Source organism: Strongylocentrotus purpuratus, unplaced genomic scaffold, assembly GCF_000002235.5.
Source record: "Strongylocentrotus purpuratus isolate Spur 01 unplaced genomic scaffold, Spur_5.0 spur5_scaffold_10, whole genome shotgun sequence".
NCBI classification, from domain to species: Eukaryota; Metazoa; Echinodermata; class Echinoidea; order Camarodonta; family Strongylocentrotidae; genus Strongylocentrotus; species Strongylocentrotus purpuratus.
This window is the reverse complement of record NW_022145595.1, coordinates 28,898,862-28,915,309: the sequence shown is the minus strand read 5'-3', so window position 1 is coordinate 28,915,309 and position 16,448 is coordinate 28,898,862. Positions and strand designations below refer to the sequence as shown.

The window sequence follows — 16,448 nt, the reverse complement described above, 5'->3', positions numbered from 1 at the left end:
AGCATGATGAAAGTAAGTTCTTTGCACTTTATCCAAGCATGGGCTGTGCAGACCCATCAGCAATTAGAGACCCTAGCCTAGGATCATATTTTATGCAGCACAGATGGGCATAGGAGACTTGTAATGCTAAACCCAGTCACTCAATGCATATAACCTCGTCAACCTAATTAGATTTGACCTGCCTAATATGTTACTACCCCTCCCCCAACTATTCTGACAGGAAATATGCCTTTTATGGTAAATCTGTAGAAGTGTCATAGTCGAGTTTAAGCACTTGACTTGAAATTCAAAGGTCGTGGTTCGATCCCCGGAAAAGGCACTAATGTCCTTTGGCAAGGCATTAATCTTCTTTTGCCACACTCAACCCAGGTGAGGTAAATGGGTACCTGGTAGGAATTAATTCTTTGAAATGCTGGAGCGCTGTAACGGCAGCTAGGCTAAAGCCGGGGTAATAATTAATGCGCCTCGGAATAGCATTTCTAGATAAAAGGCGCTATAAAAATGCCTATAATTATTATTATTATTACTTGTATAATTCTATGATGAATTACAAACATTTGTGAGAGTGAATGTTGAAGAGCAAGATTTTGTAGAATGTTAATAATCATACACTAACCCTACCCCTAACCTGGTTCAAATCCTTCATCTTTAACAAATAAAGCAGTTATATCGCAGGAGCATCATAATGTATGTCAGATCAACATTTTCTATCAAAAATGATGTAAATGGGCCACAGTTTCTCCAGACAGCCACAACCCCCTCCCCCATCCACTCGTCAAATCTCTCAGGAAACCAGTTTCTTCAAACATCATCATGCAATACGTTTTAGCAAGTTATTCCACTCCACAGTTCCTATATAAAGCCCTCCGTCCCTACAATCATAAAATAAACAGGAAATATTATGGTTTGCTTTTTCCAATTAACAACTAAATGCCTTTTCCTCCTGCCTAATGGAGAGGGGCTGGTGGGTTTTACAAACATGAAATTGGCCTTGTCGGGCTGGGATGTACATCAGGGTACATGACATGGCTATATGAAACCTGCATGGTATAGTCTTCAACTACAGGCTTGCTTTACCATCTTATCAATCACCATGCCGATATGATAATACAAGGTGGGTCACTTACAAGGGCCAATCGGTAAACGAGTACAAAAAAATCACAATGACCCCCAACTATAAATTTATACCACTCTTGAAAGGTAAGAAAAGTGGTCTTTATAGAGTTTTAAAGACAGTTGGTCTTTCTATACAGATAAGATGGTCACTAAAGCAAGTTTCACTGTAATTATTCCTTTGACATGGAAATCTGTATTCTACACGGCTTACAGATTGTTCTAAATAACTATTGAAAGGTAAAAGCCTTTTTAACTTTGGCCTCTATATTGTGACTTAATGATGGCCAAACCATTTTCAAAACATTTTCATGTGCAACAATGCTTCCGCGTGTTATTCGATTAGCACCTTCGCTGGATGTCTTCCGAAAATGTCTCAAAACTCTCCTCTTTGACCATGATCAACAATAGATTCTTTGATAACTTTTATGTAAAGGGCTGTGAAACAACAGTTAGTTTGTAAGAGCGCTATAGAAATGACTTTATTGTATTTAGTGTGTAATGTCTAATTCTTTATGAGTATGTACATGTAGGCAGTACACATAGATATATTTGTATATACAGTGTATGAAATTTTTGTATTCATGAAATTTTTTGTATTTTTTCAGAAAATCCACAGAATGACCTTTAAGCCAACTCTACCTTTACTTTGGGGGGCATGACCAACAAATTAGTTAATTAAATTGCTCCCTTAAAAGTGGAATAATTATATAATCATAATACATTTCTTATAGAGGGCATAATACATTTATTAACGTCTCTTCAAGCTGTAGGAAAAATGAAAGTGGAATAAAAGTGGAATAATTATATAATCATAATACAGTTCTTATAGAGGGCATAATACATTTATTAACGTCTCTTCAAGCTGTAGGAAAAATGAAAAGAAGAAGTAAATAAGAAAATAGAAGAAGTAAATAAGAAAATGGAAAAAGAAATTCCAGATAATTAAACAGTTTGCCTACAAATTTTGTCAATTCCTTACAAGATCAGCAAGTTCTAAGCTTCCTTCAGTACAATTTCAAACTAGTTACTATGAGTGACATGCAAGGCTACTATGATGTGCAGAAAGTCATGGCGCTAGTTTGAAACAAAGAGCAGTAATAATGGCCACAAAACTAATCAAGGGAGGGAGGTCCGTAAAAAGAGGGTGCGATTCATCAGATATTAATCCAGGGGGAGTCAAATATGGTTGCCATGGTAATATGACATGTAAAAAGAAGTGATTTTGCATCACGTCTGAAGCTGGATATTGCATTTTCTATTTGGAGTGCTGAGGTAAGAACTGGAGGCCACCGTTTGTAAGGAGGTGACCATACACCTGGGATGGAAACATGAGAAGGAGAGAAAGAGGGGGAGGGGAGGAGGGAGAGGAGAGGAGAGAGAGAGAGAGAGAGAGAGAGAGAGAGAGAGAGAGGAGAGAGAGAGGGAGAGAGAGAGAGAGGAGAGAGAGAGAGAGGGGGAGAGAGAGAGGGGGAGAGAGAGGGGGAGAGAGAGGGGAGAGAGAGAGAGAGAGAGAGAGAGAGGGAGAGAGAGAGAGAGAGAGGGGAGAGAGAGAGAGAGAGGAGAGAGAGAGAGAGAGGGGGGTGAGACAGGAAAAAGAGAGCAGGAGAAAGAGAGAGAGAGAGAAAGAGAGAGAGGGGAGAGAGAGGAGAGAGAGAGAGAGGGGAGAGAGAGGGGGAGAGAGAGAGGGGAGAGAGAGAGAGAGGAGAGAGAGAGGGAGAGAGAGAGAGAGAGAGAGAGAGAGAGAGAGAGAGAGAGAGAGAGAGAGAGAGAGGGAGAGAGAGAGAGAGGAGAGGAGGGAGAGAGAGAGAGAGAGAGGGAGGGGGGAGAGAGGGGGGGGGGGGTGAGACAGGAAAAAAGAGCAGGAGAAAGAGAGAGAGAGAGAGAGAGGGGGGGGGGGGACAAGAGAGGAAGAGACAGACATAAAGAGAGGGAGGGATAGGATATGAAGGAAAGAGGGAGACAAGAGATGTCATTTTAAAAGACTGTTTAATTGCTGAATTATAAAGAAGTGAATTTGACAACTATTTACAATGTTTGACAACTATTTACAATGTATAAAAAAAATGCAACAAATACGTATTTCCTTTTCTTTGATAAATAATTGAGAGCTTCCCAAAATAGCATGCACTTACAACTCCCCACAACAGTCTATGTTAATTACAATGATAACAATTGAAATGCACTGTAATGAAATAACAATTGCACTGTATAAGAAAAACTATCTGATGGTGCAATGTCCCATGATATCTAATCTCATCTGCATCCTCCTGTTTTTCGCACATTACTCATTTCAAGGAAACAATACCACCTCATAACATCCAAAATACATTTACATCATCGCTCTGAATGATGCTGCCTCAACTTTGTTGAACTTCACCATGGCAGCCGTTCCCATGCCAAATAATACATCGGTCTATCAACATTCAAGACACACTCATGCGCAACTATTAAGTAAAAGGCTATCTTTAATCAGGGACAGCCATTAATCAATTGTTCATCTCATGATTATATTTTGAGCTGTGGGGATTCGGGAAGACTTACAAGGATATGGTGTTGGACAGATCGAGTGAATGAGTATACCACGCATAATCATAAATAATGATGACATATTCTGTCACGCAATGAAACCATTTTTTTTAAAGAGATCACATTAACTACTTTCAGTAAACAGTAACATAGTAATACTAGTAATAACAAAAGCAGATTCATAGTCAGGAAACTGTATAGAAAGACTAACTGTCTACAAACCTATTTTCGCCCCTTGAAAAGCTTTTTCTTCTTGAAATGTGTTCTAAAGAAAACTGTACATAAACACCATTTTTTCTAATTCACTGAGCAGTCTTTTAATTCACCAGTTTCATAACAAATAGCTCATAAATGCATTCAAGTATTATACTTCTTTTGACCACTGAAGATAAAGAAAATGGATGGTTGTCATAGTCATGCTTTCAAATTATAGAATTTCTTTCACTCTTGATCCTAGAAGATATCATCATTTTGGAGCCAGGGTGAGTAGAGCATTAAGTTAAACTCATTTAATGCCATTCTGACATCCAACAGTTAAAAATAAAATGTTATGTTTATTCATCACTTATAAAGTATCGGTACAAAATAAATAATTAGTATTAGGGACTTTTACATTGGCAAGTCGACATAGTGGTCACCTGTTTTATTTCTGTTTTATGGTAATACAAAAAACAAAAAAACAAAATGTTTTCAACAGTTGTTCATTTGACTCTGCCCTCAGTCAATTTGTATGCACCTAGGTAATAAGCAATCATCAAAAGTTCATGACTTCAATTAATATTATAAATTACAAAGTGGTCTACTTCTATCAATCATGATTGATAGAACATATCAAAAAGTATACTTTCAATAATCTATGACCTTCAAAACTTGTCCGCTATCAGAAAGCAAAAATAGTTCTTCAATCTTTGGAAACATCACAAACAATAATTTGTCTGTTTGCAGAGCCAGAAAGATGTTAACTCTGTTTTAAAGTATATGAGTTAACGCCATTCCGGCTCTTAACAGACAGATTGCCCTATGTTCATGTTAACAACAGACCGAGCAAGAGGGGGGAGGGGGGGGGGGGGTTAGAAAGCATGATTTTTCCCCCCTAAAATCAGAATAACACTCCTGTATCTGTTATTGAGAATCTGTCTTCTTTCAATCAACACACAATTCATCTTCTACCGCTGCTATATTACTGCCAAAAGATTTGAAAAACAATTCTGAGAGCTCCCTCGTAAAGGTGATGAGCACACCTCATAAACTACATTGTTGCCCCGATTCTCGGCGTTACAAACACTTATATCTGAGCAGTGTCTGAGCATCGTAGACTGATTAATTTGTAGCAAATATTAATCTCAATCATTCTTTTCTTTAAACAAAAAAGTTTGCCTTGTAAATCCACTGAGACAAATATTCCCAGAGCGTTGATGTTTAGGTTCTTTGCATAAAGATGGAGAGTGGGGGGGGGGGGGGGGGGGGGGGGACAAATTTTCAGTTCCCTTGTAAATACTGTCTTTACCATTTGTTCAAGTCTAATTCCCTGCTCTTCGATTATACAAGGATGCTTTTTTTTGGGGGGGGCGGAGGAGGTAGATACCATTTTAAATTCCATAATGAGTACCGTATTTGTTGTAGTCTTTCCTGATCTGGGGGACAGAGATACAATTTTCATTTCCCTCGTAAGCACTGTCGATTTCCACCATTTATTGTAGTCTTTCCTGCTCTTCAATTATACAAGGACGTGGTGTGGTGAGTGTTTTTTTTTTTTTTTGGGGGGGGGGGGGTATACAAATTTAAGTTCTCTGGAAAGAATACGGTAATAATAATAAAAATGGTGCTTATAAAGCGCTTACCACCGAAGTATCTAAGCGCTATAACCCTTTCTACCATTTGGTTTTATAGTCTTTCCTGCTTTTCAATACCATGTTTCCTTTGCAGGGATTTCCTGGCTTGTGACCCTTGCTTCCTCAGACTTTTACATTTACAATCATACCAACATCTGATCAGCAAAACTCTAATCCATGGTTAATCCATACCATCAAGGTAAAAAGTTTGTATGTTGCTGATGTTCATGAGATTATTTTATTTTACTTTTTAGTACCTCACAGCAATGGGGAAACATTAAATGAGTACTGTAGAACCTGTCTAGAAAGGCCACCTGTCCACAGTGGCCTCTTTCTCTGTTTCCCTAGAGTGGCCTCAATAGACAGGGATGACTGTGTAACTGAAGACATACATAACCTATATGAGGGGCACCTGGGACACATGGGCACCTATAATCCTGGTCCGTACCCCTGACATTTCAAACTTTTAACATATATGATGCCCATCAACACCTACCCTAAAATTTCCTATACAGACCCCATGAAAAATGGTGTGGAGAGCCTGCAATATGGATAATAAGAAATAAGAACTGAATCTGGATCACTCGAGAAATTTGCAAATGATTATTGCATGCATACAGCTGTAGGTTCCTGGTTTTACAATTGACGGTCAGTATTGGTTATAAGGCCTACAAAAAAAAGATGTATTGTATTGCCCTTTAGGTGCCAAAACATAGGTCGGTAGGTCGGTCGGAAATCTTTTTAAAAAAAATATATAATTTTTTTTTTATTTCCTTCTCCCTCTTTGGGCTGATATTTCTCAGTTTTGAAAGCCTTAATATTTTTTTCTCTAAAAAAAAGGGTTAATTTTTAAAAATTTTTTTTTAAAGCCTACAACAGATTTCAAGATTTCGGGGTTGGTCACAAAGGGCAATACAACATCCTTTGTTTTTAGGCCTAATTGAAACCCTCCCCTGAATGGTTACCTTTTAATTCACATTCCTTTGTGAGCAATACGAACACACCTAAATTCTTGAATCATTGACCTAATTACCTCTACTACAATATCCTGGATCAGATAAAAACTAACTTCCTTTCTGCATTAAGCAGTATAGGGCTCTACTGTTACTTACACAAATGGGACTGTCCGCTATCTTTGTTCTAATGGCGAGGGAAATGGGCAGGTTGCCTTTTGTTTGCAATCGCTTCTGCACTTCTGATCACCAATAAAACACAATAGTATTTCCAAGGAACTGGTAATAAATAGTCTCCAGGTACGTACAGACTCAAGATAAAGGCTTCGTCAAAACATTGGCAGACTTACATGTACTGCACATCTGATAACCAATTAAACACAATAGTATTTCCAAGGAACCTGTAAAGATTCGTTTCTAGGTACAGACTCCAGACTTAGGCTTCCTCAAAACACTGAATGCTTTCTAGTTGCAAGCTCAATGTCTCTACTCGCTGCAGACTGAAAACCCTGACTGTCAAATTTTAAAGATTTTTATGTTCCATATACATTGAATGTGTAATAAAAGTCCACTGTGGCAAACAACTGTTTGTTCCAATAGTTGATCAAAGCAGACAAAGAGTTAAACCTGAAGATAGAGTAGGCCACTCTATAATCATAGGTTTTGAAGGTCTTTCCTCACAGAAATCGGGTCTTCCAGACAGACTCCAAACAAAAACTCTTCTTGGGGACACCACTTGTACGTTTCCTTAGTATATATCCAAGTGAAATTAAGGATGTTTATCCTCTACCACTTTGTACAGTCTCTGACCAATCCTCATTGAGTGGAAATGGAAGTAAGAAATTTTATCTCAACTACACTCTTCCGACGTTGCCACAAACATTCTCCACAAATTCTGTGACGGCACCATGTCATATGGCATTTCCCATTCCAAGCGTGCTCATCGCCAGCCGGCTAATTTGGACCAGAGTTATGATGAGCCAATCTCCCAAGTGCACTATGATCTGATAATTGTGGCTGTATCCTAGAGTCATTTGGTGCGAGAGATTTTATGATCCTCTCTCAAGCACCTTTCCTTAAAGGGATTGGGTATCTTTGTCTCAGATTCTGAAACAAAATCCTGGATTTAGCTCATGCTGCAATCTTAATTATAGACCTTTACGTCAGTTAGGAACCCTAAGACTTTTACAAGCTGATCGCCTGTCTGATTATCAAGATATTTATGATCGGAAATCAAAATTTCAAAAACCGTTTTCCTGATGGTTTTTATAACGCTACAGTCTACTAGGGAAAATCAGTATGGTAAAACTGGTCACTCAAAGATTTTTACTTTTTTGAGGCACTTCATGATCATTTTGAAGCAAATTTTGTTAGGGCTTCAATATTACACCATATCACAGACACTGATAACACAAAGGGCCATGCATCTCAGAGTTAACATTGCTAAGCGATGCCTTTAAAGAGAAAATGCAAATTTTCACATTTGAACTTGTTTTGAGAGCAGTTGAGCATGCAGTAATGGGTTTGAAACAAAGGTTCTGTATGTGACCCCTCTTTCAAATGCCATTCTCTTGCCAGTCCTCAAGTTTTCTTTCTTGTTTCACTTTCTCTTTTTCTTTTGTAGTGGAGGGATGCTCACTCTTACACACACACTCTCTCTCTCTCTTTCTTTCTCTCTCTCTCTCTCTCCCCCTCTCTCTCTTTCTCTCTCTTTATCTCTTTCTCTCTCTTTATATCTTTCTCTCTCTTTATCTATTTCTCTCTCTCTCTCTTTCTCTCCCCTCTCTGTGTCTAATTCTAATATTCGTTCTCTATCTCGTTATAGAGAGCTTTCAATTTTTCTTATTTAAAAAAAATGTATGTTTGAAGTCAACCTTGTTTTAATGGCCAGTCTCTAGAGTCTCTACAATGGCCATTTGTCTAGAATGGTTATTTACATCATCTCCCTATAGAAGCTGTATATAAAAGCTGCCTGTCTGAGGCACCCACTTTGTTTGTCTCCCTAACAGAAGTCCTTTTCAAACAGACAGGCACGTTGTCTTGATTTCATCTTTTCTTCTTCTTCTTTATCTGTAGATAGTTGGAAACCATCTTCCGTGATACATCAGCCACATTTACACAACAAGCAAATGTTGTTGATTTTTCTCACATTTTGGTGTTTTGTCTAAAGTTTCTAACAACTACCGTCAATCACAACAACAACATTTTTAAAAAAATCAAAAAATCACAAATCCATCTCTGGAATGTTTTTTTTCAAACACCGGAAGAGATTTCAGCAATATTTGTAAATACCCGCTCTCGAACATTGGTGAATGATACCAGTTTGTTGTCACTTAACAGTCCTTGTTTCTGTGCGATCGCGTGCAGAGCAGCGACAAGGTGCACATGCGCACAACTCAACAACAACTTGTAAAACGAGGAAACACCCACGATTTGTATGGGTTTTTTCAGCAGTGTGAATGAGAGTCCAAAAAAATTGTTGACTTTGAAAATGGTGTTTGGGCCGTGTAAATGGGCCTGTTGTAGCTACCTAGTTTCGTAAACAAATTTCCTAGAGGTGTGATGGTGTAGTGGATAGGATTTGATCACCTCACTGATGTCATTAGGCCTGTCCTCATCAGCTCGAGATTGCCAAATAACCTGCTATTTCTGATTTTGGAAATAAGTCCATGTTACAAATCGTGTCTTCATCAGCTTGAGCCTCGACCTCGCAACTTAAAACTTGACCTCAAGATATTTTGCTCAGCATTCTCGCATAGTGCATGGCTGGTGAAGACGCACCGAACAGATAGCGGGATATTTTGCCAAAAAGCAGGATATTTTACAAATTAGCCCAAGATATCTTGGGATGATTATCTCGACCAAATATCCTGCTAATTGCAACTGCAGGCTAAAAAAGACACAAATTAGCTGAATAATTTGCGATCGGGATAGTTCAAATAGCGGGTTATTTGGCAATCTCGAGCTGATTAAGACACGCCTAATGACATCATCCAGGTCTGACAAAAGAAATGTAGTGGAAGATGTAACATACCTTCATGGTGTTTGTGCCTTCCATCGGCATGGAAACCCTGTCTAGATGACGTAAAGATGTGCCTCAATTCAGATCCATTCCTGATGCAAAACAAGATAAATATAGAAACAGAATATTATGCAGTACATTCACGCAACACTCTGGACTTTTTTGATTCTTCCTAAAAGCTCAAAACTAAGAAGGCGGAAAGGACCCTTGCTCATGCAGGGCCTTCACTGTGGAATGCTCTCCCTTGAGAGAAAGAGAGAGAGAGAGAGAGAGAGAGAGAGAGAGAGAGAGATTGGTAATGGCCGATCAGTTGAAGTGTTTAAAAAACAAATTAAACATATCTGTTCAATTCGGCATTTGATTAATTATTCTGTAATTTTTTAATGTTCTGTCTGACTTCAGTTCCTTGTTTATAATGCAGATGCTTCTCATGTGATATCTCTTTTTGTGTTTGTTTCACAAGTGCGCCTTGAGCATCTGATTTTGAGTGGACTCGGCGCCTTACTATATATTACCTATAATCTCAGATATCATTATTATTATTCTGGTTTTGATGATCATATTGGATTTCATAAATGCGTATGTAGTCTGAAACATATACAAGAAAATATCCTTGGATTTAAACCATATTTACACAGTTTCTTTCCAGTTTCAATAGATTACATGTTTTGTTTAACAGGGTTATTCAGAGTATCTGCACCTGTTGCGTTAAACTTGAAACTAAACTAGGTCAATGCTTGTTATGTTATGTTTGGTTGTTAAACAAGGAGTCCTATCAGGATTATATCTGTCGTGTGAACACAAGCACATGTACACGTATATGTACCTGTTTACACTAGAAATATATCGAGAAATGTATGAATTAAAATTTTCACACAGAGTTATTCCTTCTGGCTGTATATAAAGCAACATGTGTTACCGGTATGTACAAGAAGATGTACTCTCTAGTGACAAAACTAGAATCCACTGGGTTTGATCAGGACTAAATCAGTGGTATGAACAGGGAAAGAAACTTCATACCCACTAACACCAATATAGTCAACAGCCTCCCATCTTTGGTTAAAACAGAACAAAATGAATTGGAGAGGCCTACCATTAGGCTACATTCTTATTTTCTCTGATAGAATATACGGTAAATTACCACATGAGATACTATTTACATATGAAGATCTGATTCCACAACTAACGCATTAAATATTTGTATTTTAAGTATTATCACTTCAGGATGAAATTCACAGCATGAAAAGAACCAAAATGTACACACTGTATATCTACCTCCACATGAAATATTCATAAAATGGGGTACTATCAGGAATAAATTCTCCATAAGAACTTCACCAGAGGATCTGTAGGGGCCTATGCACTTAACATATTCATAGACTGGGGATCCTTTTTGTTTAAAACCTTCGGTAAGGATGGTAAATGATTGTGTCCCCACGGTGAAATAGTCATTAAATGGGGCTCTATCAGGATTAAATCATCTGATAAAATAAAATGAGATCGTACTTAACGTTTCCATTGGTAATGGAGAATAACGTATCAAAGGTAATTCAGAAATTAATCAGAACCGGTAAATTGCTCAGGAATAATCAAAAGGAGTACCTTGAGGATTAAGTCATCACTATAAATGAGACTAGAATATATGCATGAAAATCTTAGAATTGCCATCAGTAATATCATCATCAATGCAGTAAACTTGCTGAAGCTCAATTTACTTAAAAATTAAATTTATAGTATGAACTGGTCAACAATGTGTGATATTTACCCTCTTGTATCTACCAGTATACTGCATACATTTAACTTTTGTATTAAATCATCGGTATGAACAGTATCACATGACATGAATAAGTAGTAGCAGCAGCAGCAGCAGTAGTAGAAGTAGTAGTATTAGTAGCAGAGGTAGTAGTAGTAGTAGCAACAGTAGCAGTAGCATTAGTAGCAGCAGTAGCAGCAGTAGCAGCAGTGGTAATAGTAGCAGTAGTAGTAGTAGTAGTAGTAGTAGTAGTAGTAGTAGTTGTATAGCAACAGTAGCAGTAGCAGTAGTAGCAGTATCAGCAGTAGTAGTATTAGTAGAAGTAGTAGTAATAGTAGCAGTATTAGTAGTAAAAGTAGTAGACTACTTTATTGGATGACCTGCAATGTTTAGCACATTTACCACAAGGTTCATGTATGTAGGTACCAACAAGATTAATTGCTAGGTATGAATGGGGCCTGAATGTATGGTCTTTCATTCAGATGTTGATTGCTTCTAGCCGAGATGGGTCCCTTGGTAGCAAGGGTAATACGCAGCCTCTCTCACTAATGGTCCATCAAGACATAAAATGGGAGAGGCACCTTGCAGGGGGACCAGCGTCAAACCGAACAAACAACCGTACAAACAACCATTTTTCCACAAACCATGAATCTATTGAACATTCTATGTATACTTTACACGTACAATGTACATGGTAGCCGCTTACAAAAAGAAATAAAACACAAAAATACAGTTAAATTAATAAAAATATATTAGTAAATAAATATAGACTTGTGCGCTCAGGATTAAATGCCCTCTTAACTATCAATAAAGCCCTAGTAAATATACAGGAAACTTGTAAGCAATCAATGATTCAAATTTGACTTTTTTGTAGAGTGACATAAGGTAGCTTGTGTGTAAATCTACCATTCTCAAGCTTTGAAAGAACTTAAAGTTATGCTTTTTTAAACTTGTAAAAAATCAAAGCGGGTCCTGGAAATGATAGAAAATACAACCTAAAACTTGAATAAATGAAACTTAACAAAATTAATACAGGATGTTCAAGGCAGTACATATTTCATACTTTTTACAGATTTGGTAGAAAATGAAATTTTGTTGAGAAATTAAGATGAAGAGAGGGAAATCAAATCAATACTATTTGAATACAGAATGTAGCCTCATGATGTGTGACTACTAGAGGGGAGGGGGGGGGGTGACAAATTTTTATTAGTTTAATTAAATATGGTTGGTCAAATACAAATGCAGCTAGCTCCCCTCATAAAACAGTTACCATAAAATCAACTTGAAAAATGTAAAACTCTAGATAATTTGGGGTAGAGCCCATGTAAAAATCCATGATAAAGCAAATTCCATTCATATCCAAAAGGTTAATTTGATGTTTATTTGAAATCAACATGTTACTTCCTTGCACCTAGCTAGCTCCACTTTCATAGGATGTTCATATTACCATTGTTTTACTGAACCCCCAAACAATTCTTGTTTTCTGAATCAAATTGACCGGCAATCATCATCAACCAGCCCAAGCATATGTACCCAAACAGGTGGGTCATCGCCGGGGGCAACCAGGGAGAGGAAATGAGCAAATTATGGCAAAAGGTGTCGCCCTCATTTCCTCCATTCTCAAAAGGACCAGTGACAGGAATGTACAACGTACATACAGAAATGTAGAGGGGGCTCTTTGCTTTTGAAGTGGAGTGTTGGACAGTGGTAACCTTTCACCTTTTGACTCCTGACCTTTCTTAGTTCTAGACGCTTAATACAGGAATGATCTAGTTCCTGCTGGCAAGAGTTAAGCAGGTCATATAATTATTACATTTCTTTTTAATTTCCAATTCAAAGGCAGCAGCTGCTGAAAACAATACCTCATCATTTCTTGATTTTAGCTTGTAAAGAAGCAGGATTAAGATACTTTTTCCGATCCCAGCATTCTGTTTTTGTTATAGCGGTTTACTCTGATGTGTGTAAGACAAAAATATTTAGTACACCTACATGTACATTCATTATTATTCTTAGACTTGGTAGTACCAATCATTGCTGTTGGTTTGTGTACACCACTGCATGATCCACAAAATTCAAGCATGTATAAATTGAAACGTGCAAGGAGTAATAAACTGATGTACAGTATGCAAAGCATGAAGTCCCTTGTGGCCAGGCTCCAGGACTTCATAAGGCTCTTAGTTAGATGCACTTTGGTGCAATCTGAGCTGTATATAAGGACTATCGGTATTACATTAAAATCCTAGTTGAGAATTAATAATGACTTGTAGCTGGTTTTCAAACCTGTACAATACAAATTAAAATCTGTCCTTGTAGATCACCCTGTGCCCCCAATCTCTTATGTACATAGTTGCGATCAATATCAATCGCAAATGAGTTGTGATTGATATTTAGTCTTTATAAGACAGGGCCTAGTGTAGGCAAATTCCATCATATTCTTACAGTATGCTTCAAATATTAAAAGATGAAGTATTGTTACATCTAAATATAATTTTTTGTATAATGACTCTTGCTATAAAACTGCTTTGAGGTCTTTCAGAATATAATAAATCAAAATAATATTGAATGAATAGATTTCTTAAAATTATTTTAATCCATGCTTATAAATAATAATAATGGATTATCAAATAATTTTAGAATTATCATCTCTGTCATCATCAATAGTATCAATTTCAAATATGAAATTGTAAGAATGATGTAAATTCTTCATTCATTTCATTTTTATTCATCAGGATACAAATGTCTTTTTTAATCAAAGAAATTGCATCCAAAATAAAATCATTGAAAAGAAAGTATACAACATAAATTAATTAGATCTCAAACACCTTGTGCCAGTTATTTTGCAATATATACTCTCAGAATATCTTGACAAACACCTAACTCTTAGGAAATATTCATCATATATTATTCAAGCTGTCGTCATTTTACAACCATGCTGTCTCCATGGCGATAGATAATGATATATAAACAAAACCAAAGTCTGCATGACGCGGTGCATCATTGACAGAAAGATTGACTTTTTGTGGCGTACTTCTTCTCTATCATATTAATCCCTCGTCATGGCAACGTTTTAGATACACATACACCCCCATCCCCCAGATTAACAACAAAAACCATGTTGCGTTAAATTCATTTGCACAATATGCTGTATTTACGGTGTTCATAAACTGCAACTACTTAGTGAGCTATTCTCGTTTGATGGATGCTGCATTACCAAAGACCGTGAACCTCCAGCGTGTCGCCATGGCAACAGCAAACAATCAAGATGGCCACCAACAATAAAGCTAATTGACATCACCTTGCCTTGCCAAGCGAGACGTCAATATTTGTGCTGGAAATCTACTCCATTTCTTGTCCTGTTTCACTCCCCTCGACTCCCCTGTCACTGATTGGGCAAATAACCGGGTCGCTAATATACGCTGGTGTCTTATGGTAGAGAGAAGTAAGTAATAAGGAATGGAGTAAGAGGGACACAAAAATTAGCCACTAATGAACGATACTTGACCGTTGGGTGAGTAAAGCTATCCAGATTGGTCAATAAGGAGCTACTGATGTCTGACCACTGCTTTTGAGAGAATGATTAAAGTAAACAATTCATCGCTATATTTAGAAAGCAAGATGGGGCAGAAGAAACAAATCCTTGTAATTGACACCTCCGTACAAATCAATGGAGGAATATTGTATCATTTTTACAAAACCACTCCTTTTTTTTCCCAGTACGTAATTTTTTGCTCCTGTTAGTATCATTTTAGATCACAGACATGTAGACAACCTTGTAGAGTAGACAAACCCTTCTAAACAATGAACTTGATTATTCTTCAGTAGACAAAGGATTTTCAACAATACTTGATTGAAGGGAATGATAGATTTAAAGTAAAAAGCTCTCAACAATACTTGATTGAAGGGAATGATTAAATTTAGAAATAAAAAGCTCTTAACAATCTCATGATTTATTCCAAGTTGGCCACTCAGTATTCAAATTTGCATTTTCTTTTCTTTTTTAAAATCTTTATATATCAATTTGAAATCCAACTACCACATAAGTCTGTGAATATTGATGTGCATCCCTCTTTCTGTTCTCTTCTTTTTTTCTGTCTTTTCCCCCTTTTACCAATATTTTGTTCCTCCATATTTGTATTATTATGTATCCTTTGAGGGTAATCATACTTTCAAGCTTTGCTTATTTTGTCAACCCTCCTGTTTGATGTTCTCGATTAGATTACACCCAGCCTTACTTTATTCTACATATATTCTTTTGTCATGTGTAAATTTGCAATATTTCGTTGTTATATATTTGTAAAAATGCAAAAGAAAAAGAAAATCAAACAGAAATAAATAAATCAAATCAAATCAAATCAAATCATTATGCAAACCAATGAAGAAAGAGAAAGATAGAAAGGGGAACAGGGAGAGGGGTAATAAATGGGATAAATAAAATGATAGGAGATAAATAGACAAAAAGAGGATGAAAGATAACATGATATTTTTGTGTAAACAAACTGTCCCTTAATAATTTGAAGCAATTTACCAGAAATTGACATGTATTTTCACATGCAATATCATAATTGTCGTCTACTGTACACAAAGGCAACATCAATGTGATCACATACTTAATTACGTTGCAGTTGTGGGTTCGAATCTCAGTATTTATTTAGTTAATTTTTTGCCTTTATAAACAGTGAGGCAAAGCAATAAATAATCAAAGTCTAACTGTCTGTGAGGTAGTCACAGCTAGCTAGACTCTTTGCGAGCCCTAAAAATCGTGACCTTTACTGTGAACTCACTTCCGCTCACGTCAAAGTCCCCTCAAAGGTGCCTACCAAGCTTTACATGGAACTGAATCTAAGATACAAAGAGCAAATGCAACAGGTTAAATACAGAGACAGACAGAGAGAGAGAGAGAGAGAGAACACTCATTCTAATGTCAGAGAATCTTGTCGTAAACCTACACCTGTTATGACATCCAACAAAGTGGGTTTTTCTTCAAACTTTCGCTCACTTCCATTTCTTCCCGTTTATTCTCTCCTCCGTACCACTTACATCTGTAATCTCAGCAGCGACACGGCAAATCTTTAAATTCAGCAGTTACCGTGGCAACCGGGATTTATTTCCAAGGTGAATTCTAGCGGGATGAGTGTTGGATGGCAGCTGCACAAACCGTCCATTAGCTGCAAGCCTCACCACAATTGCTTCTTCTAACAATCCTGCATGATCCTCGCCACATGAATAAAATAAGGCTCATTTTCAAC

At 37.1% G+C, this 16,448-nt stretch overlaps 1 protein-coding gene across 1 annotated transcript in view; it reads right to left on the bottom strand.

Annotated features, from left to right (window-relative positions):
- LOC100889789 (NACHT domain- and WD repeat-containing protein 1) overlaps positions 1–16,448 on the bottom strand; it is a 129,374-nt gene that overhangs the window by 79,698 nt on the left and 33,228 nt on the right. Inside the window, exon 4 of the mRNA XM_030980007.1 lies at positions 9,462–9,541. The gene's annotated coding sequence lies outside the window, so the exon portion shown is untranslated. The remainder of the gene's footprint in view (positions 1–9,461; positions 9,542–16,448) is intronic.